This window comes from Chlorocebus sabaeus, chromosome 20, assembly GCF_047675955.1.
Source record: "Chlorocebus sabaeus isolate Y175 chromosome 20, mChlSab1.0.hap1, whole genome shotgun sequence".
In the NCBI taxonomy this organism is placed as follows: domain Eukaryota; kingdom Metazoa; phylum Chordata; class Mammalia; order Primates; family Cercopithecidae; genus Chlorocebus; species Chlorocebus sabaeus.
The window spans coordinates 80,359,967-80,385,897 of NC_132923.1; the positions used below are offsets into that span (position 1 = coordinate 80,359,967).

At 46.1% G+C, this 25,931-nt stretch overlaps 1 long non-coding RNA gene across 15 annotated transcripts in view; it reads left to right on the plus strand.

The window, feature by feature from the left end:
- Positions 1-25,931, plus strand: part of LOC140709234 (uncharacterized) — a 71,883-nt gene that overhangs the window by 28,568 nt on the left and 17,384 nt on the right. For 10 of the 15 annotated variants that reach the window (XR_012089657.1, XR_012089654.1, XR_012089651.1 and 7 more), the window contains one exon: positions 25,595-25,663. The exons of 4 other annotated variants lie outside the window; for them this stretch is intronic. This is a non-coding gene — a long non-coding RNA (uncharacterized lncRNA). Of the gene's footprint in view, positions 1-23,694; positions 25,274-25,594; positions 25,664-25,931 lie in introns of those variants that run through there. One more of the 15 variants, XR_012089664.1, reaches the window with a different exon arrangement.

Sequence of the window (25,931 nt, forward strand, 5' to 3'; positions counted from 1 at the left end):
AAAAAATTAGCTGGGCATGGTGGCGGGCACCTATAGTCCCAGCTACTCGGGAGGCTGAGGCAGGAGAATGGCATGAACCTGGGAGGTGGAGCTTGCAGTGAACCGAGATTGCGCCACTGCACTCCAGCCTGGGTGACAGAGCAAGACTCCGTCTTAAAAAAGAAAAAAGAAAAGAAATGTAGTATGCCCACTATCCAGTTGAAGAAATAGAACATTTCCACAGCCCTTCTGAAAGGTCCTGTGCACCTCATTCTCACTGCTCACCAACCCTCTTCAACCAGCAGGCTAGTATCTCTTTGGCTCCTTCAACAGCCCCTGAGGCGAGTGGGACTCTTTCATTAGCAAGTGATGGACAACCCACACCCCTGCTCTGCAAAAGAATGTATCAGTTCATACAGTTTCAAGATCCTGGGCTGGGACTGGCTGGAGGAGTCTCACATGATCTCTCTTCCTCTCTCAGGACTCCTTTCTTCCGTATTGGCTTCAGTGTCAGTTTCCACATAGCACCAGGATGGGCCAGCAGCGCCAGGCCTGCATTCTCCGGGTTTCTATCCAGAGGAAAAAAATACTGCATCTTCCCTTTAGCTCCCACACAAGACCTGACTTCACTCTGATTAGATTAACCAGAGTACCCAGCCAGTCCTGAGCATACTAGCTCCCACTGTGGCTTTGCCATCTGGAGTCTATCAAAGCCTTTCTGATGCTAATTTATACTTTCTGCCTGTATTGGGATAACAAACTCCAGGAGTTAACTACTTTTTTTTTGTAATGTACTCCCTGGTAGAGGACAGTACAGAGATAATGTCTGCTAACATTTACTGAGTGCTGTAAAGTCCCGACACCTCACCTTATTCAATCTGCCTAATGTCTCTGCAAGGTGTGTATAATCCCCATTTTATAAATGAGGAAAGTAGAGAAGATAAGTAACTTCGAGCTCACACAGCTTGTGTGTGTTGCGGTTGACCTCACTGCAGTGTCTAGTGGCCACATGGCAGGCCACATGGCCTCCGTTGCAATAGACATGTGTTTACCTCACAGGGCTGTTGAAAATGTCACATGAAAACACTGTGTCAGCTGAAGCACTTCACAAACATCAGTTCACTGAAATCATTGATATGCCATAGATTTACCTACTTCGAGCCCCCAGGGGGAAAGGAAGAGGACAGATTGGTCACTGGCCTTGTCATCCTGAGATCAAAAAATTAAGCAAGGGAAGAACGAGACAAATTATTCCCCAAACTGTTTTTCTGTATTTCCACAAAGGCTGTCTACTACTCTTTGGGATTTTAAGAATCACACAAAATACTTTTAAAACAACTATGTACTCTAGACAAACAAGGTGCTGGGAGGACCCTGTGACGGGTGGTAGAAAGAACTAGAATTCAGAGTGGACAGATCTGGGTTCCAGCCTTGCCTCTGGTCATTGCTGGCCCTCTTGTGTGCCTTGGAGACTGGCTCAGTCTTCTTGCTGGCCTCAGTGTCCCCATTGGTTCAACAAGGGGTTTGAATAGAGACATTTCCAATCCTAAAGTTTTTCATCTGTCGAATAAATATGGAGTGGGGTGACGAGAAGATGATACGGAGTGGGGTGACGAGGAGGTGATACGGAGTGGGGCGACGAGGAGGTGATAAGGAGTGGGGTGGTGAGGAGGTGATATGGAGTGGGGTGACGAGGAGGTGATATGGAGTGGGGTGACGAGGAGGTGATATGGAGTGGGGTGGTGAGGAGGTGATATGGAGTGGGGTGGTGAGGAGGTGATATGGAGTGGGGTGGTGAGGAGGTGATATGGAGTGGGGTGGTGAGGAGGTGATATGGAGTGGGGTGGTGAGGAGGTGATATGGAGTGGGGTGGTGAGGAGGTGATATGGAGTGGGGGTGATGAGGAGGTGATAGTGGCACCGGGCTCACTAGGTTATTATCCCCGAAGGCTTCAGAGAGAAAAGAAAATATCTTCCACTGACATTAGAACAACCTCCTTGTGGGCTGAGGAGGAGCTGAGGAATGGGACCCTAGGGGTTTTCCTGCCTCTGGAAATATTTGGCTTTGGTTATTCCCCAGCCAAAAGCCTTGCGACTCCTGCAAGGAGTTGCTTGGAGTACATGGCCAAGCTCCAGTTTGGATGTGAGGAATATAGGTCATTAGTAAGAGATTTTAATGTCCCGTAAACTGGCTTCCTGGAGGGGAGTGCTCACTCCAGTGTAATTGAGCTGTTAGTGAGAAACTCAGCCTGTCTGCAGCCAAGGACGTGCAGAGTTTGGGGAGAAAGTCTTGGGGAGGTGCAGTGTCAGGAGATGAGATGAGCACTGGCCTGGGAGTCAGGGGCTATAGTCCAGGCTCTGTCACTGACCCAGGCAAGTCACTTACTTCTTCTCCCTGGGCCTCATTTTCTTTGTTTTCAAAATGAGGGGTAGTATTGAATGTGCTTTGGGGCTTTCCAATTCAGACAAAAAGCATATGAGGAGGTTAAGCCAACAGATACTGGAGCCACCCTGCCTGAATTCTGATCCAGTCCTGATGCTCACTGTCTTTGTGTCCTTGGGTGATTTATTTTAACTCTCTGCATTTCAGTTTTATCATCTGTAGAATGGGAATAGACTCACTACATGTGATTTTGTAACAATTCAATGTAAAGCACTAAAAATAATGCCTGGCATAAAGTAAATGCTCTCCAAGTACAAGTCATTATATGACTAAATTGCTGTAACACATTATGAAGTCTCACCCATTCCAGAGCAGGCAATGCCCTCTGTGCAGGAGGATGGGGGGAGCAGCACTTCTGCTGTGGGGATGGCCAGCCCACGAGGCTCCAGCCATGCACCAGGCTTTCTATGACAGGGGGAAGAGGACTTTGTACCCAACCAACTCTGTCTGTTGAGTACTGTACAGGGAGGAAGCTTCTTGCTAAGGAAAACTCTCTGAGGTCAAAGACTAAGACACACTGTCTCATGGCAGGGAAGAGGGGAAAGTAAAAGAAAGGAAGGAAAGAGGAGGTGGTTTCCTCCGTATACAGTCGGAGTAGGATGTGCTTTGGGTGAGACATGGGTTCACATCCTGGCTATGTCACACTCACTTGTTGTGGGAGCCTTGGAAGAGTCTCTGGATTTTTCTGTCCTTCTTGTCACTCGTTTTTCAGATGAGAACATAGTATCCAGATCTGTGATCTGCAGATAGTGTGAATGGAATAATGGCGCAGTGTCGGCTACAATGAGGATGCTGAAGTGTGAGTGGAACCAGAATCAGAAGACAGGAGGCTATGGCCTGTGACAACACCAGGGCAGGCCAAAGAGCGGGGGGTTGTTGGTGGTGGTGGTAATATGTGTGTGTGTGTGTGTGTGTGTGTGTGTAAGGGTGTGTTACAGTGCCAGTGGGGAAGGAGAAAGAGGGATGGTTTGCAGCTTCTTGAGGTTTGGTAAGGCCTTACCCAATGACATGTCCAAGTCCCTTTAGCTTAAATTTCCCTGCTGTGGCTCAGGCCCACACCCTCTCCCACCCAGACACCTGTACCAGCCTCTTCCCTGATCCGCTGCCTTCACTCTTGCTGTGATCAGAGTCATCCTTCTAAAGTGGAGGCCGGGTGCAGTGGCTCATGCCTATAATGCCAGCACTTTGGGAGGCTGAGGCAGGCAGATCACTTGAGGCCAGGAGTTCAAGACCAGCCTGGCCAACATGGCAAAACCCTGTCTCTACTCAAAATATAAAAATTAGCTGGGTGTGGTGGCATGCACCTGTAGTGCCAGCTACTTGGGAGGCTGAGGCAGGAGAATCGCTTGAACCTGGGAGGCAGAAGTTGCAGTGAGCCAAGATTACGCTACTGCACTCCAGCCTGGACAACAGAGCAAGACTCTGTTTCAAAAAAAGAAAAAAAAAACAGTAGAGATTTGATAGCATCACATGATGGCTCCCTCCGTCCTTGGGATAAAAAATAAGCCTCTGAGTAAGGGTATCTTCTGACTGCTGGCAGAGCTCCCTTGTCCTCCCTTCCCCACCCTGCTGTGTGCTGAAGACTCAGACCTGTATGGAGTGCATTCCTGGGCCCACACACATTTGCATTTTAAGTTGGGTTCAGCCAGTGAAGCCCAGCAAGAGACGGGAGGGCAGGAGGAGAGCAGTCAGAGCGTTTACCTTTTGCCTCCCTCTTGCCTGGTCTTCCCTCTACCTGGAGGCCACAGCTTCTGCCATAGTGTTCCCTATGCCACTTCCTCCTTTTGCCCCTCCAGGCTTCAAGGCGGTAATGGCTACTAGCCCAGGAGTAGTGCAGCATCCATTATTACTTCTCACCTTCCCTGCCCACAGTTTGTGCAAAGTTCCTTTGCTAAACTTTTCTTCAGCCACTCAGATGAGCATGCCATCTCTTTGCTGCTGGGTCCCTGACTGACAACAGCTTACAAGATCCTGCAGGATCTGACCCTGCCTATCTTTGCCCTTGCACCCAGTGTTCCAAATTCTCTCCACTATTCAAAGGCAACAGCCTCTTTCTCAGCCCAGAGCTCTCCCGCCACTGGTGCTTTGCCCAGGACGACTTCATTTCTCTGTCCTGACTTCCTACGAGAAGTCTTCCTTAATCCCCCTGGGCTAGGTGTGAGCCCCTTCTCTGGCTCTGGTCCCCTGCACTCCCCATCACACAACATGCACCGTACACCATGATTGCTTGCTCTGTCTTTCCTACCAGACGGTAACCCCCTGCGGGCAGGACAGGAACCGTGTCTCACCCTTAGAAAAGGGAGAGGTGAAGAGCACAGACTCCGGAGTGAGGCTCCCTGCTTTGTCACTCATCAGCTGTGTTTGTGTAGCCCTAAGCAAGATCCTTAGTCTCTATATGAACTGTTACCTCATCTGTAAAATGGGGATGCAGATAATATCTACCTATAGTATTGTGAGGATTAAATTAGCTCATATACATAAAACACTTAGTTTTACATAGGGGATAAGTACATGGAAAATGTTAGGTATTGTAGTCAGTTTGTGACAAAGTGTGTGCTCGATAAATAGAGAATGAATGAAATATCTAATAGGTATATCAGCACAATACTCTTTCTCGTTTAGTTTTTATAGCAGCCTTGTGGGGAACAGAGGCAGAAATTCTATTCCCACTTTTCAGACGGGGACCCTAAAGCTTGGAGGGACTTGACCAGAGAACCACAATTAACACAGAGCTGAGGGACACATGGAACCTGGGAAGTGATGGAACACATGGAACCTGCCCTCTCCTGCGGGCTGGGCAGCCTCTCCTTCAGCTGCCCCAGGGTGTGAGGAGGCCGGTGGGATTCAGTTCCAGCCCGTTCTCCTGCTCTGGTATAGGGGAACCTGCAGAGTGCAGAATCCAGTGCCCTTAGGGGCCTCAACTTTGATCACTTTCCCTGAAAGTCTCTGAGTCACCTTTGGGATTTTCCGGGCCATAAGGTCCTGGAGGGTTAAAAACAAAAGTCCAATGTGTCGCAAGTTGACCTAGGCTTCCATCTGGGAAATGCGGGAGTTAGTGGGAGAACCCCAGGAAGTGAGACTCAGAAGGGCATATGCCTTTAACGTTTCAATGAATAGCAGTGATAACAATAATAATTTATTTAAGGTCCGTCATAACTAAGAACATTTATTTGGTGCTTCCGGGAGTGCACGCATGCTCTGATGGCACTCGGCATGCTGCAGTCTGATCAGTCACATCTGTGCCTGTTGTACTTGTCAGTGGAGATTTTCATTTAACCCCTGAAGCCCAGAACCCAGCTCTGTGCCTGATACCCCAAAGGAGCCCCAGTGGTTGTGGGATGACTGACCAAATACATGACTAGATCTAGCATCCTTGTTCCCCACACAGCTCCATTTTACAGATAAGGAAACTGAGGTTCAGAGAGGATAAATGCTTCAATGAAGGTAACACTTGTGAATCCAGTTTCTCCAGGAGGCCTCATGGTTTAATGATGAGGAGCCAAAGTTTTCAGGTCAAACGGACCTAAGTTCATATTCTCAATCTGCCAGCTACCTGCTGTGTGATATAAGTTACTCAACCTCTCTGAGCTTCAAGGGTGTTATTGGTGAAGAGGGAACAGTAATAATAAATATTTTATCTGGTTGTTTTAAGGATCAGCCTAATGCATGCAAAAAGACTGGCACACTGGCACAAAGAAGGCGCTCCGCAAATGTTGGTTACTGTTATCACTATCCTTATTGTCTTTGTGATCCTTTTCATTGTTATTTTTTCTTATTATGTAAAAGAATGTACTGCACTATTGGTTATTTTGATTATTGAATATGCACCTGGCATATACTAGGACGATGACCAATTAGTAACTGTCCTTTCTTTTTGGGAATTTCACTTTATTGGTCCTTTTCTTTCTGGGGGTAGTCTAGTGTAGCCTCTGCTATGACTCATGGCCCCAGAGCTGAATGTTTTCAAGGGGTTCATGAAGCCCTGACTCTTGCTGATATGGGAGCATGGAAAAGGATGACGAAATTGGGGGTGATGACCTGGGAGTAGGCTTGCTACACTCAGGTGGGCAGAAAATATTGCTCAGCTTCTAAGCAAGCCGAGAATCACTTCAGGACAGCCCCAAATTGCCACACGTATCCTGCTCTGCTTGAGCGAGGTGGCCATATGAGCTATTTCAGGGACTTTCCAAGGAATTCTGGAAGCTTCTTGCCAGTCCCTCTCTCAATCTCTCCTTGGGGAATGAGGCTAATTCTTTTTATATCTCTTGAGATATGTTTTCTCTGCAAAGACAATTCGAGGGCCAGCAACTTGAATAATATTTTATAATCTAATTAGGAGCCAGGTTGTCTCTCCAACATGGGGTGATCGCACTGATGGGCCTATACTCTATCAGGTTGATAAACCTGGGAGATGCTTGCAGTCTTTCCATGATCCAGAAGGGGAAACTGAGGTCCAGTGTCATGGTTGGGAAGAGACCCAGACTGTGGGACTCATCACGAAAGAGTCAGCATGAAGGTGTAGGAAATGTAATTCAGCCTGGGCTATAGCCTGGTTTTGCTGTTTATTATCTGAGTGACCTTGGGCAAAAACTCCAATACCCTGGACCTCAGTTTTCTTACCTGTGAAATGGGCATAATGATACCTTCCTCCCAGGAGCAGCAGAAAGCATAGAAAACACAATGGAGAGAGAAGCCCCTAGCATAGTACTTGGCATAAAATAAGTCCCCCTTTCCTCCTGCCTCTCCTTGCTTCCTGAAATAAAGAGGGGCTTTGGAATCAGACTGGCCTGGGTTCAAATCCTGTGTGAACTTGAGAAAAGAATTAACTTTTATGGGTCTTGGTTTTCTCATTTATAAAATGACAACAAGGACAACCACGTTGAGGGTCTTTGAGGAATCCGAGAAGACAGATGTCACATAGGAGGCCCTCCTAGACAACGCTGCTCTCCTTCCTTCCACTCTCCTCCGGGATTCCTTCTGCAGCCTCACAGGCTGGGGTTCCCTATTCCGAGCTAAGGCAGCAGGGAAATGTGTCTGCAAGTCTCTAGCCTCTCTGGGCAGGTACAGTGTACCCAGCTCAGGGCTCATCAGCAGAGCTGGTGGTGCTGGGGACAGGATACTCCCTTCCAGCCCTCAGGCCACTTCAGGACACAGATCCCTCAGGGGGTGTCAAACCCAAAGAGGATCACAGTAACAGTTTCCAGAGGGGTTGTTGGAGACTTGGATGCATAAATAACCCCTATGAGACAGCCCCTTGGCATGCCTTCCTTGTGGGGAGTAAACATTACGTTATTCAGAGAGACACTTAGGTTTCAAACCACTTCATATTTAATCAGCAATCATGCTCCCTTCCAAAAGCCATTCCAGGAAAAACATCAGTTTAATTTTTGACAAGAAACAAGGCGTTCTGAAAACTTGTGCACATAGCCCGAGCCTCAAGGGACAAACTCATGGCTCTGTTTCGAGTCAGAGGTGGTGTTTCAACCTGGTACACTGTGGCCAAAATGATGCACTTCCGTCCGGTGTTTGCAGTTGTCCTGAGGAGCGGTGCTGGATTGTTGGGGAACAGAGGGAGGAACGAACGCTGCAGGCAGAAGAGACTTGCATTGGAATCCCATCTGCGCCTTTTATTAGAGCCGTGCCCTTCAGCAAGATGTTTAACCCCTTGGAGTCTCATGGTCTTTACCGTAAACTAGGAATAACTACGTCTGCTGCTTGGAAGGTTGGGATGAGATCTAGCCAATGCATTAGGTTGAGCCGTATGAAATTGCCATTTTTGAAGGTCAAAAATGATAGACTATTGGCAATCGGCAATTTCATATGCTTCCAGCTACTAGATAAGGTGCCTGGCATATGTGAACAGTCTCTTAACTGTGCTAAGCATTTTACAGAATCTCAAAACTTTAGTAGGCTTAAGAAGTGGGGGCTGAGGCCGGGTGTGGTGACCCACACCTGTAATCCCAGCACTTTGGGAGGCCGAGGCAGGTGGATCACCTGAGGTCAGGAGTTCAAGACAAGCCTGGCCAGCATGGCAAAACCCCGTCTCTACTAAAAACACAAATTAGCCAGGCGTGGTGGTGGATGCCTGTAATCCCAGCTACTCAGGAGGCTGAGGCAGGAGAACTTCTTGAATCTGGTAGGCGGAGGTAGCAGTGAGCCAAGATTGCACCACTGCACTCCAGCCTGGGCAACAAGAGTGAGACTCTGTCTCAAAAAAAAAAAAAAAAAAAAAGTGGGGGCAGAGAGGAATGGGTAAAAAATCTGATTTAGAAGATCTTTGGGGGAGCCTAGAAATCTGCATTTTAATGAACTTATTACTCCTCCAGGGGACTTTTTTTTTTTTTTTTTCTTTGAGACTGGGTCTTGCTCTGTCACCCAGGCTGGAGCACAGTAGTGCAGTCATAGCTCACTGCAGCCTGCAACTGCACTCCAGGTGATTTTGATGAGGTGAGGCTTAGCGCTCAGTTGATCAAGGCTTTGAATGAATAAAAACCTGAAAAGAAGGGAATAGAATAATAAACTGCAAATCCCTCTCCCAACTCGCCGTCTAGGTCTGTTTGTTTGTTTTCTTTTTTTGATCCAGATGGATGTTGCAAGATTAGTGTGTGTGTGGGTGTGTGTGTGTGTATGTGTGTGTGTGTCAGAAAGGGAGAGAGAGAGAGAGAGTTCACGCATGCACTCACAAGAGGGCACTTGGAAATCCCTCTGATGGCATTTAAACCACCTAACTCTAGTATCTGGGACTTCTCTTCCCTTTTGAATTACCTCCATCTTTGGATCATTCTGAGGCAGGGGTTGGTCAATATGTATTATACCCTCAGTAGCTGTCTTCAATATTCTATTTAGAACAGTTTCAGCTATTTCAAAATGTCCTTAAAAGTTGGAGGAAGAGGATTAGCCAAGAGGTATCAGCCAATAGGGAAACTAAATATCAGATCTGGAAGTGTGTTGTGAGCCTGATCCCAGCTCCGCGCATCTCAGGTGAGGAAGACGTGAGCCAGGAAGGCGATGGCACCTCCCAAGGTTGTGCAATGTGAGTTGGGGCAGAGGTGGAGGTGGAACTCAGGTGGAACTTTGCTCTCCTGGGAGCCTGTAACTAACCTTACCTTAGTCTCCTTATCGCTGTATGGACTTAACAAATCCTGGTCAGCGGGGTCTAGTTTCCCCAATGTGTACCTACCTGACTTCTTTCAAATGCTCCTTCCTGTTGCAATTTATACCGTACACACGTCTTCCAGGTAAAACAGTCCTATTAATTCTTCTATTTATTCAATAAATATAAATTAGGTACACTGAGGATGCAGTGGTGAGCAAATCAGGCATTATTCTTACCCTCATGAATTCTACAGGCCTCATCTTCCCAATAGGTATGAGTGCTTTAAGGTAAAAGCACTGGAACTTACATATAATGGAGAGACCTGCTCTAGTTGAGGCTTTGTAGAGGTTGCCTGTTCTTTACTTTGTGATGGGTACCTGGTGATGAATCCAGGCTCCAAAATATTTTTGCAAAGTTTTTTGAATCCATACTAATCCCAGGCACCATGCTGGTCTTTATAGCTTAGCTGTAGATGTAGAAGAAAGGAGGATGAAGCCAGAAAGAGTACCGATACTCAAGCCAAGTTGATGTTGGCAAAAGCTTCATATCTCACACAGTTAGGAGGGAGTCCTACTTCCTCTGGGTAGGTGGTCTTGGGGTTCCCACAGACCTCAGAGGTGCTACCTGTGTTGCTTGGTCTTCAGCTCTGTCCCCGCACCTGCAAAACAGAGAAAATAAGACTCTTTTCTTCAGAGGGGTTGTTGTGAGAATTAATTGAAATAACATGAAGAAGTACCTAACTCTGTGTCTTAACTTGTAGTGCCTGAAGAATATTAACTGTTTCCTACCGGAAATTTACTCCACACAAATTAAACACTATATGGCATGGACCAGGCTTGAGCTAGGTGTGTTGGACTGCTAGTCTAGAGCCCTCTGACTCTACGATGCCCTGAGCTCTCATCAGGATAAGTTGTGGAACGTTCCAGAAAACCTTAACTTTATGCTTTCAGTCTGAACTTTATGTGGGAGATATTAGGGATCCACTGTGCTCTTTGAGCAAGGCATCATATGACATAGCCGCTTTTAGGTGATGAACGACTAGGTGAACGTGGGGGTTGAGGAGGAGATGAAAGCTAGAGGCCAAGAGTCCATTTGATTTGGACTATCTCATGAATTCAGTTCTATGGGAGCCCTCAACCCCTGAAGCAGGGCGGGGAGCAGCTGGGAGGGACAGATGGGAGAGTGTTCATCTCCCCAACAGAAGCACTTAGCGGCTGCCTGGGTCATTTGAGCCTGGTTCTGATTTCATGGGCACGGCGCATCACCTGCATCCTCAGTGTCTCCTTCAGTGCCTGTTGCTGCTGGGTTGGCTGGTGACCATCTTGTTTTGCCCTTTGAAGGAGGCAATGGCTTCAGACACCGGATTTAAATTGCTGTCACTCAAAATTAAGGGGGTAATCACTCTGCCAGTCACCCATTAGAAATCATGTCATAGTTATTTTTCATGCTAGATCCTTTCCAGACACAGTCTGTAGTTTTCACAGCAACCCTGAAAAATGGGTATTATTATCTGTATTTTACAAATAAGGAACCCAAAGGTCTGAGATGTTAAACCAATAAACAATGTGACAAGGAAACATAGTTTGCCAAGTGAAAGAAGTAGAAAATGAGCCCAGCCTGCTCTGAGTGTGTAACCTCTTGCTTCCTTCTCAGCCACCTTTTAGAGATGCTCCTCTTTTCCAGATGAGGAAACCTAGGCTCAGTAAAGCAAAGTGACTTGGCTAAAATCATGTAGCCAGCACAACAGCTGAGTACCAGATAACTTTAATAGAGGGTTCACTATGTCTTGGGCAGTGGGCTAAGACCCTAATGTACACTATCTCATTTAATTCACAAAACAGCTTGCTTTATGTCACATAATAAATGTCAGAACTGGTATTTATGATCAGGCTTATCTGACTTCAGGTTTTCAGTGGTCCGATTCTGCTTTAAAGAAGACAATCTCAAGTCTTCAGTGGGAGAGAGGTCATGTTGGCTAAGAAAGCACCTAATCAGAATTTATGGGGTGAAGCTGCTACAAGCCACCACTTCCTCTGAATGCAATTCCTGTCCATTCTTTAATGATGGATAGAAACCTATGCAGTGAGGATCAGGAATGTCTGGCCTCATGTAATGGGCATTTGTGTGAAGTGCACCAGTTATTTGTTACGATCAACAAAGAGATAAAACCCTAAAGACACGAGGATGGCTGAGATCAGATGGATGAGTGCAGGCTGCCTCTCTGGGATCTTTCTTTCCCAAGGAAATTGATGGAAGATGTGTCAGGTTGAGCTCACAGCATTCCAGCCCAGAGGGTCAGCTGTCCGAAACCTGTGCATGCCCTCCACCCAGAGATGAGGGGGCTGGGGAAGGGTCCTCACAGTCCCTGACCCAGTAGTGGAGATGAGGCCCTGTCTGCTCTGTAAATACTGCAGACATTCCTGGGAGATGAAAGACAGTTCCACAGGCAGAATCCTAAGCTCCTCCAAACTCCAGGCATGCACTGGTCACCTTAGCCAGCTCTCTCTTTAAACAACACTGTATGTGAAGGGCCCTGGAGGCTGGATGGCAGCAGTTTTATCAGAAGCACAATTTATTTTCTATGTGCATCCCCAAGAGAGTGATCACATTATTGATTTAGAATAATCATGATGTTAATGGATATTGTTAGAAAGTTTTGCAGCTATATTGAGAGCTTACATAGCCACAATCTCTTTTCTCCCTTCTAATAGCCCATAAGGAGTGTATTGTTATTATCCCCACTTCATGAGCTAGGCACTAAGTCCTGGAAAAAGTAAGTTATTTATCCTTATGCCTCAGCTACTAAGTAATAGAACAAGGTCCTTTGCCCAGGATGCCTAACTCTGTCTCACCTTTTACCTATCATGTGACTTAGAGATCACTTTGTTCAACTTCCGTCTGCCTCCACCACATATTGGACAGACGGGTATCCCATCTACTCGAATATTCAATGTAGCCCATTCCAGGGTTGGACAGTCATAATTTAGTGTTAAATGTAATGGTAACCATTTTTTGAACTCATAATAGATACCGACCTATATACTCAATGCATATTGCTTCGAATCCTCTGATCAACTTCACATGGTTTAAATGTAAAGAAAATGAGTCTTCTAGAGCTCAGGTGACTTGGGCAATGTCACCCAACCAGGAAGGAATGGAGCAGGGATTCACATTCAAGTCTGTTATATGACAAACTTCCTGTATTTATCCATAGCCTTACACTTCCTTCTTATGGCGAATGGAAATCATCTCTAATTGCCATATTGATGTCATAGTTCTGCCCTTTAAAAGCACGGGACAAGCCTGCTTCCTTTTTCACCAGTGTGTCCACCTGGCTGATGCCAGAAGACAGCTTTGCCTTCCGAGTGCTTTCTCCTCCAGGTGCAGAATTTCCAGTCCCTCCATCTCTTCATCATGGGATCGACTCTCGGATGGTTCACGTTCCCACCGTTCACCTTTTAACACAAAGCATAAAGTGGTAGAAAGAGTATGGGGCTTGAGGTCTAATAAAGCAGGCTCTTTTTCAGTTTGGAGTTTAATAGCTACTTTCGTCACGTGGCTTCTGTGAGCCTCATCTATTACATGCAAATTCGACCTAATTCTCGAAGTTGTTTTAAGAATGCAGCATGTGAAATTAATGATGTGATGTTTTCTTAGAAAAAGGTAGATAAAAATAGATAGATGTCCAAGGTAGCATTGTTTATAAAAGCCCAACAAGTCAGAGGAAACTATCCTTTAAAAGAGAAACAGAACCAACCTAAATATCCACAACAAGAGAATGGTTAGGTCACAGTAGTACATCAGTGTACTGGAATATTATACGGACATTAAAGTTTTTCTTGAGAAGAAATGCCTTTGATAGAATGCTAATTAAAATAATAGAGATATTAAACTTTATCTCTGGTATGATCTCAGCTTCACAAGAAGTGAGACTAGAGTAAAACGTATTCCAACATCAACAACAATTACCTTAATAATTATCTTAAGACAACAGACTTAAGTCTGTTGTATGTGTGTGCGTGTGTATATGTGTGTGTGTGTGTACATATATATATATATATATATAAAATGCTTCTTTGCATTTTTCTATTTTCCAAATTTTCTGCAACGAGCATGAGTCCTTTTGAAAATCAATGCAAAATATGAGGCTCAGAGTGGGGCACAAAGAACACCCCCCAAATAAGGCCTCACTAGCCTAAAGATCAATTCGTGCCTTTTCAAAACTCATTTGTTTGTTTGCAGTGTCAAAGTGCCATTTCAGCGTCTGTCCTCTGCTCACTCATCTCTTTTGGCTTCACTATCTTGATTTGACTGGGTTCAAAGAGGAAGCAAATACAATAGACTAAAGCCAGTCTTTAGGAACTGCCTGGGTTCATGCTGCAAATAGGATGTGCTGATATAGTCTTTAAAAAAAAAAAAACACCACAACACCAACAACCTCTTTAACATCTCAGTGAATAAGCAGCACAATGAGAAAATTACCTCCAAGGTGATATTCTGGCCATGTTCACCTGCTCCTGGAGCATCAGCTGTCCCGGGCATGCCAGGGCAGGGCAGGCTTCCAGATGAATGAATCTGGCCTAAGATGCCAGTGGGTAATCTAGGGACAATGTGTCTTACCAGGATGTCTCCCTAAGTTATGTATTCTGTGTCCAAAAATATTTTAACTGATTGTCTCTGGAAAACTGCTGTCTCCTACCTTCTGGGAAGGGCAGTAGGGGAAAGGCAAGGTAACAGAATGTTTTCTGAAGTTGCTTCCGCTCACATGTTCGGAAACTGCAGCAGTAAGCTGCGCCCTCTGTGAGTAAATGGTACTGAAAATGGCAGGACCTTTGCCTCCTTCCTGTCCTGCTCTTAGAGTGGCAAGCCTTGGGGCCTTACAACGCAACTATGTGAGAAGGGAAAGAGCATAGGTAGTATGGGGTGCACCTCCTTTGTCGTTACTAAAGAGAAGGCATCAAGATCTTTCCAAGGTAATCCAGGCAGCAAGACAGGATTAGAACCAAGCGTGCCTGGCCCCAGTTATCCTTTACAGCACTAGAGAAAGAACCGGCGGTCATCTGTTCCACAGTCCCTCCCGGAAATGCCAATGTCAGTACCACCTACCACCTATCCAGTATCTGCTGTGCACCAGGCACTGTGCAGAAATGTAGAAATCTGATTCCATCTGTTACGCGCTGCATTATGTTCCCCCGCAAATAAGTGTGTTGAAGCCCTAACTCCTAGTACCCTAGAATGTGACTGTATTTGGAGAAAGAGTCTTTAAAAAGGTATTTAAAATGAGGTCATTAGAGTGGGCCCTAATCCAATATGACTGGTGCCCTCTGAGGACACAGAGGGAAGACCATGTAGGTCACCAGGAGAAAATGACTATCTATGAGCCAAGGAGAGAAGGCTCAGAAGAAGCCAACAGTGCCAACACCTTGATCTCAAACATCTAGCCTAGAGAACTGTGAGATCATAAAGTTCTGTTGTTTGAGTCACCCAGGTCTGTGATACTTTGCTGTGGCTGCCCTAGCAAACTAATGTACCATTTTTGCCATAGCCTTGCCAGAAAGACCACTGGTCCCAAGTGACAAATGAAGAAACTCAGGCCCAGAGTGGTGATATAACTTGCCCAAAGTCACAGTTAATAAGAAGACTTTGATTAGAACTCGGTCTCATTGACCCCAAAGCCTGGGGCTTGACCCTTACTCTGAGAAGAAATGTATGTGTAAGTGCATTGCAAACTGTAAATAGTTATTAAATGAACACAACATCAGAAGGCATTGCTTCTTATTTCCACTATGGTAAAGTAACATTCTCTTTATAGGAAATTCCAGGTTGAACCTGGTCTTTCTTCCAGAAGGGCATTTCCTGGGGATACTTTGCCCTTTAATCCCAGGGGCCTATTTTCAGTTTAGAGAGAGTCTTCCCAAATAATCTAAGGTTGCAAGGCATTGTGAGGCAGCAATTTGGAGCTAGGACTCTGTTTCTCTCCATCTACTGGAGGCATGGGAGTGGGCAAATCACAGAGTCTCTCTGGGCCTTTGAATCTGACCTTCATACATTTTGGATTGTTCTGCCAACTTCTGCTATCAAGTTCTCTGTGGGCATTTTAGTGAAGTACTCTTTTCCTGTACGCAACCCCATCTCACTACCAATCACAACATACGTTTATTGTTCCCACCCTCTGCCCTTGCCTCCTTAATGGTGACTCATCCCTTAAATCATGGCTCAGTGATCACTTCCTCTGGGAAACCTTCCCAGCCTGGACCAGGACAGGTTAGCTCCAAAAAGGATGCATCCCTGTCAGAGCCTCAAACTCCACCTAGTATATGGTGAACTCTCAACAAATATTGGTGCATAAATTAATCTCCTTTTTTATTGCCCTGTCCTGTGCGTTCCTTTCACAGTCCTTATAATTTTGAAATTATGCAGTTGATTAATGTCTGTCTACCTGACCCCAATCACTAGACTGTAACTCCATGAGGGCAGGAGTGTTGTTTTGGCTCATCATTCCATTCTAAGCACCTAGCAGTGTCCTCAAAATAGTAGGCACTTAAAAAATATTAATTGCATCAAATTAAAGGAGATAGGGAGGTTTTGATTCATCCAGAAGACATGTCACCCAAGTGAATTTCCAGGGCTTAGGAGAGCTCACTCTACAACATTCATTAACACACTTTTTTTGTCCATCAGTCTTCTCTTGTGTCTGGCAATGTATTTACAAAATTGTTAAGAAATTATCTTGACCTCTATGTGGCCACGACCTGGAGGGAATGGCTGGCATTGGAGGTGGTGGTAATAATTCAGTGCTCTAACTCCAGGCAGGAGCTGGGTTCTGAGCAAATGCACAGCTGCATGCAATCCATGGAGGTGTCAAAGGATCAGGGAAGGCAGAGGGGAGGCAATTTTTGAGCAAAAATATTGAAGTCTGAGTAAGTGTACACTTAAGGGGGAAGGAGGGAAAATTCATGGTAGGCAGACGAAACACTTAAGCAAAGGCCTAGCATGTTAAAGAATGTGGCTCGCTGGGGGAAGAGCAATTAGCCTGCATTCCTGGAGCTCTGCTGTGTGGGGGAGGGGAGAGGAGTTGGGAGGTGAGGCTGGGAAGGTGGGGTGGACTCTCTGGAGACCTTTGTAAAAGGAGGGAAGAGCAGGTTGTCAGTCTTATCAAGCTGGGACTCAGCTTTTGTCCCCAGCACAGGCCCAGCTCCTTTGATCCGCAGCAAGGCCATTGTTTCCCCAGCAGTGCCCTCTCTGCCTCACAGGGGAAAATGTGGTCTTTGTTCTCCTGAGACTTTTTATCCAAGTCCTGCCCTGGTGGGGACAAGCTGGGAGGGGCTCCATGTGAGGATCCAGTCTCTGGCAGCTGGGGGACAAGGCCAGCCCCTGTACCCTTTCCTCTGCCTTGCGTGGGCTACACAAAGCCCTTAGAATCCTCTTGCTCAGTACAAATCATGCTGGGTTGGGGGTGGAGAGAGAATTGTGGGCAAACACTTTCAGCTTCTTTATTTTGAAAAACTGTTTTGTTTCCAGCTCAATCATAGTATAAATCAAGTGCAGTAAGTCCTGGTAAAAACCTGGGTTTGATCTTACCTGAACCACTTACTGGCTATGTCACCTTGGATAAGACATTTCACCTTTAGAGTCACAGTTACTTTCTCTGCAAAATCCAGGAAATAATACTATTTACTGCACAGCATTGTCATGAGGTTGGTGCATTCATTCATTCATTCATTCATTCATTCATTCATTATCTATTAAGCACCTGCTCCACGTCAGGCACTATGTAGTTCATTCTCCAGTGTTTCTGTAGTGCCTGGGCACAGAGTAGGTGCCAGGCAGTAAAGAAACCCTGGAGAATGAAATGGACTTGATTGTGCCCCACCCCCACCACCCCATGAAGCTTACAAGGGAAGGAAGACATTAAACATATGCTTGCACTTGTAAGTATTGCAAGAAGAAATACAGCTTGCTATGAGAGCACAGGACTTCACTGAGTCTTGGCTGGGGGTGGGACAATCAGGGAAAGGGCCCCCAGAAAAGCGATGCTCATGTTAAGATTTGAAAGACATGGATAAAAAGAGCCTGGTCCATGAGAGATGGTCCAAAAATATTAGTTCCCACCCCCTCTGCCTTGGATCAGATCCCTCACCAACACCTGCTGGGTGTGAGTGGGCTTAAGAAGCTCCCCCTCCCCTCTAGGGAACTTAGCTGAAAAGAAGTGGATTCTGGGAATTGCTTCCAGGGGCCTGGAAATTGATGAAGACACATACAAGGGAATGAACATGGGGCCAGCTGTGACATTTTCTGTGTGCCTTAATGAGAAGTGCTGGGGCTGTACTACCCGGAGCTGAACTCTTGGCCCAGCTTGCCAGGCTGGAGGAGGAGGGGGAGATGCTTCACAGACTGCAACGCTTTGTGAGGGGAAAACAAATGGGTCTGTAACTTGATCGAGGCAGAGGGGAGGCTGCCAGAGCTGTGAGCCTGAAGAATAGCTTTCAGAGGAGCGTCGGGGGAGGAGGCAGCCTCTTCCCTCAAGCTAGGGGATGTGCAGAGCAGAGCTGGCTCTTGGACCGTCCCCAAATCCGGATGTGTGGGCCATGCTGCTCTGGGCACCCCTGGGCTGAGTTACTCACCTATATCCAGTACTTTGTATGAGCCAGGGACATTTACAGAGGGTTTCAGAGTTAGTCCTTGCAGCAACCCTAGTTGGTGGGGGGTACTTCTACTCCAGTTTTGCAGATGAGAAAACTGAGGTTCAGATAAGTCAAGTAACTTGCCTGAGGCCACACAGCTAGTGAGTGGTGAAGGTGAGATCTATATTTAGTTCAGTATGACTTTAAATCCACGTTCTTCCTTATATATCATGCTGCTAGATAATTTTTCGTCAATATTTCCCTCTGAATTTTAAGAATCCCTTGTCTGTAATATGCTTAACAAAGCACTCTTGCAAATGCCATGATGCTTGCCCTGTGAGTTGAAATGTTTTTATCCTCAGATTAGAGATGAGGAAATGGAAGGCCAGCGAACCTGGTGGATCTCTTAATGCCACACAGCAAGGAAGTCAGGGAGCTGGGTAGATACCAAATCTCTTGCACTTTCCACCACTATCTTGAGACCCAGGTGGGCTCTTCAAGGTATCCGCTGACATCCAGACCTTCTCCTGATTCTTAAAATTAAAAGCCCAAGCCCAGTTTGTTTTTCTAACAGACTCAGAGTGTTCACTCTTTCTGACTCTTGATAAAGCCAGCAGTCAAAATCCCCTTTCCTGGGGCCCCTCCTTCTGAGAAAGGGATGGTTAGCCATGTGTATTTTTCACTGGGGCTCCCACAAAGAATGTGCATATAATATGAAACATATGTCATCTGTGCTTGCGGGAGTGCTCCCACCCCGTGCCCTTCCCTGCACAGCTGGGAGGCCCATCTGCAGGAGCCCTGTGCAGGGGGATGGAACCATACACACCTAGAGAGGGGCCCGCCAGACCTGCCCGCCTCCTGCAGGCAGAACTGGGTACCGATCCCCTCTGTTCTCCTCAGTTCTCCATGGGAGTCCTGGTCTCACTGTGTTTCCATTCTTGGCAAAGAACTGTGGAGCTGGGATTCAAATCAGGTGTGTCTGAGGTCAAGCGTGAAACGTACCTAGCATGGGCTACAGACATATCGGTGGATGAATTAAAGAATGAATTGGGGAAGAACACTTCTGCCTCTGGTCTCCATGCAGTAGGTGCTCTTTAAAGTTTATTGGAGGAAAGAAGTACACTATGATGGGTGAGCTTCATAGTGGGTGTGTTTCTGGAGATCTCTGGAGCTAAAGGAAGCACATTGCTATTTTGTCCTTTCCCTTCTTAGAAGATAGATTGTCAGGCACAGTGGTTCTTGAACTGGAGGTGTATTGGCATCACCTGGGGGGCTAGTTAATGTACAGATTGCTGGCCCCACACTGGTCTTTCAGATTCCACAGGGCCAGGAGTGGAGCTGGAGAATTTGAATTTTTAACAAGTTTTCATATGATGTGATGCTGTTGGTTTAGGGCCACATTTTGGGAATTACTGGTCTGTAGGAAGAAGGATAGAATGGTGGGTGAGAGCTTGTGAGAAGGAAGGATAAGAAATGAGATTATACCATGCTTAGAGTCAACATTCTAAAACTCAAACTTGGAGACATGACTCAGGTGCTCAAATATCTCCCTGGCTTCCCACTGCCTTACAGCTGGGCTCTGCTTTCGTCCCCAGCCTCATGGCCTCCACTCCCCTCTTGGACTCCTTATCGCATGTCATGAGCTTCTCATCCTTCCCCTAATGCAGTGGTCCTTTTCTTCCTTTCCTACCTTTGCACATGCTGCTACTTCTACCTTGGTGACCCCAGTCCTCTTTTCTAAACCTGGAAAACTCCTTTTCTAAAAGAACCCATCAACTGCCACCTCCTCTGAGAAGCCTTTCTTGATACTCTTAAATGAAGTTTTAGCTTCCTTCCCTGTACTTCTACAGCAATAAGGTTGTATCTCTACTCATGGCTTCATCCCGTATACTGCAGTTGTTTCTTGCCTCTTTTAGCCTGGAATCTTCTTGAGAGCAGGAACTTTAGTCTTATTTATCATTCTATCCCAGGACCTAGCCAGGGCCTGACGTATAGTAGGCACTGGATAAATGCTTGTGGACAAAATGGGTTGATGATAATGTCTGTTGTGCGTCTGTTATGAGTTCAGTGCAGGGTGAAGCAGTAGAGAGTAGGATAATCCATGGTAGGCCATTCATGCAGCTGCCCTGGGGAGGCACTGTCCTGGGTGCTGGGGATCTCTCTCTAAAGAATGGGAGAGACAAGCCCTGGCTCACATACAGTTTCTTGCAAAAACCGGAGAAAGGCACAGACTGGTTAATTTCAGCAGGGATAAGTGCAGTCATGGGGGAAACACAGGGTGTCAAGGGAACTCATAACAGTGGCACCTCCACCTCATCTGAGCGGGACTGGAGGTGAGGATCAAGGAGGTGACATCTAAACTGAGACCTGAAGGAGGAAGATGAGGAAGGAAAGCCAGAGCATGGCACATTTGGGGAACTGAAATTGTCAGGGTGGTGCACACAGATGGAGTAGCCTTGACTGGAGCATGAAAGTGTGGCTAGATTCGGAGCAGGTGGGTGTGAGGGCAGATGCGGGGAGGTCCTCTGAGAATGATAATATGGGGGAAGTGGGAGACCAGGTGGTCCTTGCTGAGAGAGGTGAGAAGAACACAACAGAAAAAGAAAATAAAACACAGAAGAAAGAAAGCGACTCTCATGGTGCGGTCTAGTCTGAAGACATCTTGAGGGCATGAGGTCAGTGCAGACCGACATCACCAGCAGGGCTTCTTGGAAATGCAGTTATCAAGGATGGGAGGATTTGGAAGGTGAAATCAAGAAGGGGAAGCAGTGGGTAGAGGAGGACCTGAAGGAAGGTACAGGGGCAGTGCTGAGCAAACAGCATGGGAGCTCAGGAGGCCAGGCTGGTAGAACTAAGCAGACAGAAACAACCCTCTTCATCAGGTTGCCTGTACTTTCCAATCCACAAAGCCCTGCAAGCACAAGCACACAGCCCTGACAGCCCTGACAGGGCAGGGATCACCTTTCCATGTTCCAGAGGAGGCAACCAGCACAGGGGGTTGTGGGAGTTACAGGAGGGAAGTCACAGGATCATGCGGTTTGGTGGTTTGTTCTCTTGCGAGGGGTTGACCTTTCCCCAGCTTTAAAAGCCCTATGCCAGCAGCTTTTCCAGGGGTGAACAATGCAGGCTACTCCTTGGCAGGCATCATGGTTTCTCTCTCATCTGATTATTTTTTCCTGTTCCAGTTAGCACTTAAAAACACCACGAACACAGAAATCACTCTTGCCCTCCTTAAGCCCTTTACCTGCGCCATCTCGTCTCTCTGGTTCCCTGAAAGGAATTAGGCTTTCTGGGCAGCCATCGGGGAAGGGAGGGAGCATCGAAAGCTCCTGGTATGTTAGGATTATGCTAGGCATGTTGATACATGAGGTCCCATTTAGTCTTTACCGCCAATGGCTGAGGGAATTTATAGACAAAGTCACTGAAGCTCAGAGAGATGAAGCCCTTTGCCTGAGCTCACATTGTTAGGTGGTGGATCCAATCCCAGATCTGCTTGAGTTCAAAAGAACAGAATAAACAATACAAGTCAGTAGAAAAAGCTCAGAAACCAGAGTCTCTACCTGAGGATCAGTGTTGGGTGGAGAATAGTTCCAAAACGTGATATGCTCTTTCATGGGTTCATCCCTATTCACACGCCGATCTCCTTGTACTTTCCAACCTCCTCTACCCACAAGCCCCTATTCATCTTTTAAGCAATCTGAAGATCCCTCCCTCCCTCTGCCTGTGTTAGGCGCTCCTTTTCCAACCTCCAACTTCTTTGTGCTTATCCTTAATATAGAATGTAGCACCATCTCTTACAATGGATGTTTTCCTGGGCTTGTTTCAGTGGAGTACAAACTCCCAGAAGCAGGGTTTGTGTGAATCTCTGAATTATCTGCCTATGACGGCACTTGGCATACAGAAGGTGCCTCAGTAGATTCTTGTTGAATGAATGAATGGACAAGTGAAAGAGTATATCTTGTCCTGAGATTCTTTTCACCACAGTTGATCTGGTAGTCCCACCCTCCATATTAGCCCCGATGAAATTCACAGAGGTGAAGTGACACAAGCAACATCCCAAAAGTAGCCAGATGAAAGCCAGCCAAAACGAAACGAAATAAGCAACAACAGCAACTAACGTCCTTTGTCCCCCAACACTTTGTAATGCTCAACCACCCAGATCTTTCATCCAGAACTCGTGTGTTCTCTATCAGCCCTGGAATTGTAACCGAGATTGGTAGCTGCCTACCAATATTCATTCTCTTCTTCTTGCTTACTAATGTAAATGAATTGAGGCTTGCAGTGTGCTCAGTTTAAGAAGCACATCTTCTAGCCTCCTTAGCAGCAAGGTGTGGTACTGGGATTAAGTTCTAGCCAATGAGATATAAAAAGTTTTGGGGTGGAATGTTGGCGAAACCACCTTGAGAAGGAGGGTGTGGGGGAGACGACAGATACAGCAGACCCTTCCTTCCTTCCTTCCTTCCTGCCTGCCTGCCTGCCTTCCTTCCTTCCTTCCTTCCTTCCTTCCTTCCTTCCTTCCTCCCTGCCTCCCTCCCTTCCTCCCTCCCTCCCTACTTCCCCTCCCTCCCTTTCTCTCTTCCTTCCTTCCTTCCTTCCTCCCTGTGTCCCTCCCTCCTTCTCTCTCTCTTTCTTTCTTTCTTTCTTCTTCTTTTCTTTCTTCTTTTTTTCTTTCTTCTTTTCTTTTCTCTCTTCCTTTTAGAACATGGCACAGTGATAAAGTCATAGATGCAATCTTGGATCATGAGGTAACCATGAAGGTGGACCTGTGCTGAGGATGGAGAAGCTGAAAGACAGAAATAACTTGGTTTCCTAAAGACCATGGAGCCCTGGATTGCTCACTTCTAGACTTTTTTTTTTTTTTTTTTTTTTTACAGAATCCAACTCTTATTCTGTCACTCAGGCTAGAGGACAGTGGCATGATCATAGCTCACTACAGCCTTCAACTCCTGGACTTGAGCAATTTTCCCTCCTTAGCTTCTTAAGTGGCTGAGTCTAGAGGTGCTCACCACCACACCCAGCAAATTTTATTATTTTTTTGTAGAGATGGGGTCTATTATGTTGTCCAGGCTGGTTTGGAATTTCCAGCCTCAAGCGATCCTCCACCTTGGCCTCCCAAAGTGCTGGAATTATAGGTGTGATTGGCCTGAGGCTATTTTTAGAAATACAATCCAGAAAACTGCCAGCAGTGGAGCCTGGCTGAGTGGGTGTCGTGCAGGTCCGAGAATGATTCGCAGCTGTGGAGCTCCTGGATCATTCATCAGCACCACCTAAGACCCTGCTGTATCCAATAGGAACAGGGTAGAACTTGGACACTGTGGGTGTGGGAGCAAGGGGTTCGTGTCTCAGTTCCTCCCATGACGGTCTATGACTTTTTCGGCTGATCTCAGCTCATTGCACTTTGAGGCTTGAATGGATTTTAGAGAACCCAGATGGAGTCTGTGTTGGACACTGAGAGTTGCCTACCCAACAACTGTTTCCACATTCTTGCTTTTGAGAACGCTGATTCTGCTGCTCTTTGTGGTAATTCCTTTTCTCTTTCTCTGATTTGTTTAGGTAGAGGCCTGTGGTCCCTTTCTTGCCTCAACACCTCCCCCACCACCATGAAATACCAGGGGCACATCTGGGAAAGTTTTCCTTATTCTTTTCTTAAGGAGAAGTCCAAGACCAACACTTTCCTCCTCTTGCCTTTGGGCATTACTGTGAGGGTGTGAAGTCTGGAGCCTTAGGAGCCATCTTGACAGCATCAAAGAATCATACAGAAAGTGGTGTGTGACCCTGACACCTTTGAGACATTGTAATACCCAACGGGGATCCCCTCCATCTGTACTACTTACTATGTCAAATAATAGATATTATTATTGGTTATTATTTATTTATTTATGCTGCCATAAGCAGCCTGACTTACTAAGCTGACTTAATCTAAGCTCCATATTTGACATATGGGAAGAATGAGGCTCAGAGAAAAAGCAAATTGCCCGAGGTCACACTGTGGGTATGACAGTGTCAGCCTAGAATCTTTTCTCCTACCTTCCTCTCTCATGGTGAAAGAAATTTGTTTCCTGCATATTACATGGATCACCTCAAGAATCACGTGAGATTCCACATGTATTTGGGATAAATGGAGACCATCTTAATTGTTCTTTCCTTTTGCCTCACTACATTTAGATTGCTATAACAAAATGCCTTAGACTTGGCAATTTATAAACAACAGAAATTTATTGCTTATAGTTTGGAAGCTGGGAAATCTAAGACCAAAGCACAAATAGATTCGGTGACTGGTGAAGGCCTGTTCTTCATAGATAGCGGCTTCTTGCTGAATCCTCACATGACAGAAGGGGCAAACAAGCTCTCTTAGGCCTCTTTTATATGGGCACTAATCCCACTTATGAGGGTTCCTCCCTCATGACCTAATTACCTCTCAGATATCCCATCTGCCAACACCACTGTACTGAGGATTAAGTTTCAATGTGTGAAATCTGGAGGCACAGAAGCACTCAGAAAACAGCACGTTTCTTTCTATGTGGGGAGTCAGAGACATGAGTTTCAGTCCAAATCTACTATGGTGAGCATAATTCTTCACGATGACGTAAACAATAATCACTCCTATATTAGTCTGTTCTCACATGCTATACAGAAATACCTGAGACTTGGTAATTTATAAAGAAAAGAAGTTTATGCCAGGCGCAGTGGCTCATGCCTATAATCTCAGCACTTTGGGAGGCCAAGGTGAGTGGATCACTTGGGGTCAAGCGTTCGAGACCAGCCTGGCCAACATGGTGAAACTCCATTTCTACTAAAAATGCAAAAATTAGCCGGGCATGGTGGTTGGTGCCTGTAATCCCAGCTACTCGGGAGGCTGAGGTGGGATAATTGCTTGAATCGAGAGGTAGAGGCTGCACTCCAGCCTGGGTGATAGAGTGAAACCCCATCTGAAAAATATGATAATAAAAAATAAAAAAAGAAACGGAGTTTAATTGGCTCATGGTTCTGCAGGCTGTACAGAAAACATAGTGGCTTCTGCTTCTGGGGAGGCATCAGGAAACTTCCAATCCATGGTGGAAGGCAAAGCGAGAGAAGGCATTTTACATGGCTGGAGTGTGAGGAAGACAGTGAAGGGGTGGTGCCATACAGTTTAAAACAACCAGATCTCATGAGATCCTACTATCACGGTGACAGCTCGGGTGGGTGGGGGGGGAGGTGAAGGGAGATGGGTTAAATCATGAGAAACTGCCCCCATGATCTAATCACCTCCCACCCAGGCCCCACCTCCAGCACTGGGGATTACATTTCAACATGAGACTTGGGTGGGAACACAGATCCAAACCATATCACCCCTCAAATTTACTTAATATAGCATGGTAACATTGACAACGTTTTCCATATCTATTATTTCATGTAATTCTCACAACATTACAGAGTGTGCTAGGCTAGGATTATTATCCCCATTTTTCAGATGAGGACTCTGAGGATCAGAGAGGCTAAGTGAACCACCTGAGGAAGAGCCAGTCTTTGAAACTGAAGGGTGAGTAGAATAACTACAGGTCTACACCAGACAGTTACACTGTCAGTGTTCTTTATTTCTTACAAACACTTTTCTCCTTCTAAGGTCTTGGTTAAGACCCCCCATGACACTGCAAAGTAGACCAAGCGAGTACCTCTATCCCCATTTAACAGATCAATAACTAGAGCTTTGGAGACATGAATGATGTGTCTGAGTTCACAGAGCCAAAAAGTTGTCCTCTTTCCATGATTCCAAAGCATTTTCTACAATCATCCTCCATATGAATATC